Source organism: Belonocnema kinseyi, chromosome 3 (genome assembly GCF_010883055.1).
Source record: "Belonocnema kinseyi isolate 2016_QV_RU_SX_M_011 chromosome 3, B_treatae_v1, whole genome shotgun sequence".
Lineage (NCBI taxonomy): Eukaryota > Metazoa > Arthropoda > Insecta > Hymenoptera > Cynipidae > Belonocnema > Belonocnema kinseyi.
The window spans coordinates 143,097,561-143,100,635 of NC_046659.1; the positions used below are offsets into that span (position 1 = coordinate 143,097,561).

Sequence of the window (3,075 nt, forward strand, 5' to 3'; positions counted from 1 at the left end):
AATTCTTAAAAATATTTTTATCTGACTGGAATTTTTCTTCAAATGTTTAAAAGCTATTTCCAATGTAAAACTCTGCCTGAAAACATCTCCAATTTTCCTAGGAACATGAATAACACTTATTTCTTTACTTGTGACCTTTCAAAGTTATTTTAATTAAGGGCATGTGATACTTTACCACATAGGTTGTCCATAAATCTGTATTTTTTATTAAATCTTCTGCAGTTTAAAAATCTTCTTTATTCTCCTTTAATCTTGGCTGTATTTATAGAATTTTATGGTTTATTTTATTTTTTATTTTTTGATGTTACCAAATTCAAACATTTTGCTTTAAAACCTTCTGCTCTTTTTCAAAATTTAAGGAAATATTTGATGTTTTAAAATCTTTTTGAATTTTCTATCAAAGCTCATTTTTCAAATTAAAAAATCGAAAGAAATTGTTTTGGGGACTTGAAGAATTTATGTCATTATCCTGAATTTTTTAAAAAGTCCTCAAATATATTATAAATTTTCAATGTTTTTTAATCGTTTCAAAACTTCCACATTCTTTAATTTTACAAAATAATTTGGAACGTTTTGTAATCTTTTATAACAATTTCTTAGAACTTATTATTAAAAAATTGTTTGAAATTTTCCTATAAATTTAAACTATATAGTTTCCTTCTCTTGACGCCCTAAAAAATTAAGATTACCTAAATTTAAATTAAATCCTGGAAAATGGAAATAATTGTCTTGAAATCTTTTATATTTTTTTAAAACAATTTTGAAATCTTTAAAATTTAAAATTGTTATTTCAAAATCTAATATTAACTGCTTAAATTTTTCCCATAACTATTTAAAAAAATTTTATCTCAAAATCTTTCGAAATTATTGAGACGCTTCTATTGTTCTAATTCTTACAATAAGTTTTTTCAATAATTTTATTTTACTTATCTCTTTCAAAATTAAAAAAAAAAGGATTACGCAGACGTTGAAAAATAAAACTTTTTTCTTCTTAAAAACTCTGGAGTTTTAATATAGTAGTAAAGCGTTAAGAAAAAATTATTGCACAACATAATCGAATGCAAATACACATTTCAGCACATCAGAATCATTTGAAAAATTATCTAATTGAAATAATATAATTGAAAATATAAATTAACTTTTAATGTTCAAATTATATTCAATATTCCATTATAGAAACTTTAAGTCAATAATTAAATTATGTAACTTTAATTTCAGGAACGAAGTTTTAATTTTCATTTACTTTAATAATCAGAAAACGTTAATTAGCTAATAATGAATTGATCATTTTACAAAAGAAAAACCATTAAAATATAATTCTGCTATAAAACATTCAAATAAATTCAACTTTATATATTTTTCCTAATTAGAACTTTTATTTATAAACATTTGTTGAAATAACTCTTGTGATAATCAAACGTTCGTATATTTTATCATTACAAATCACCATAGTAACCATGACAGTTCAATTTTTGTTGTTGGTCTATGTCACGGAGTGTTCTCTAGAATCTTATCCTTGTGTATTTTGAACTTTTATTTCCTATTAACAAATCGTGTCTTAATTTATCAGTTGTATTATCAAAAATTTATCTCTCCATAAAATTTTAAAACAGAATTTCTATACGTCTAATTTATTAATAAGCTTTATCACTAACTAAAACCAATATGAAGAAAGTGTGAAGAAAATTATCAGCTAATGATGCATTAAATGGTTCACAACATGAAAAGCCTCAGGTAATTTGTTTCACTGATTAAAAATTTCATTGACTTAATATAAATTAAAGGAAAACATTTTTTAATCAAATTTTGAAAATTGAATGAAAATATTAATCTCAGAACACCAGCATAATTCCGAAAAATTACTTAATTGAAATAGAGGTACTTTAAAAATAAATCGATTTATATTATGCAAATCATATTCAATGTTCCATCATATAATCTAGAAGTGAATGATTGATTTATTTGTTACTTATGTTACTTAAATTTGAGGTAATAAATATTAATCTTTATTCAATTTATTGGTCGAAAAAAATATTCAGCTTATATCAATTAGTCATTTTACAAAATAAGAAGCTTAATACATTTTTTTAAATTTAAACTTTCATTTCTGAAATTTTTCTTCATCATTAAAAAAATTAAAATATGTGTACATATAATTTAGAAAATTGAATTTGAATATTAGAGAAAAGAAGAGACTTTTATTACGAAAGTAATAGCAAATATTTAATTACATAATCCGAGTGGAAATAACCTATTTATATTACTAAATATTAAATAATTTAAATCCAATCTTAATGTACTTTGATATTTTATTTTTTATCATTAAATTTTAATATATATTATAATATCATTAAACTTAACGATTTCAAAATATATCTATTAATTTAATAACCTTTAATATTATTTAACAAAATAAGATTTTAATGTGAAATTTTAAAAATTATTCCTGCAGCATTGAATAAACCAATTTAAAACGAGAAAAAAATTTTTGTTTATGACTCAATCATGTAAAATTTAGAATTAATGTAGCTCCAAAATTAAATAGTTAATAAATTTTGATCAGATAACGTTAAAATAAAAATATGGAATTACATAATTTTAATATATAAATACCAAGTTTTTCAACATTGAATCATTAACATAATAAACAAAATTAATATAATAAATTTATTTAATTGTAATTTAGCTTATTATAACATTATGTTTTGTTCAAAATTTTAATTATAATTTTTATATAATAATATTATTAAACTTAATGATTTCGCAATATATCTATTAATTTAATAATCGTTTATATTATTTTAAACAATGTAATTTTAAGATATACTTCGAATAATTATTCCTGTAAAATTGAATAAACCAATTAAAAATTTATAAAAATTATATTTAATTTTCATTTTGTACATAATTCTAAAGTATAAAATATAAATATAATATTGTTATAAAAAATTAATAGATGTATGAAATTATATTAAGATTTATAATTTGCAAATATAAAAATAAATAAAATATTATTATAACCAAAACGTTAAAAAAAAATTTTTAATGTCTCATTCATGTCAAATTAAAATTAAT

General features: G+C 19.7%; 1 long non-coding RNA gene across 1 annotated transcript in view; it reads left to right on the plus strand.

Moving 5' to 3' along the window:
* The first annotated feature begins 1,689 nt into the window (after nt 1-1,689).
* The window catches only part of LOC117170278, a 1,783-nt gene continuing 397 nt past the window's right edge, over nt 1,690-3,075 (plus strand). Inside the window, exon 1 of the long non-coding RNA XR_004466752.1 lies at nt 1,690-1,734. This is a non-coding gene — a long non-coding RNA (uncharacterized LOC117170278). The remainder of the gene's footprint in view (nt 1,735-3,075) is intronic.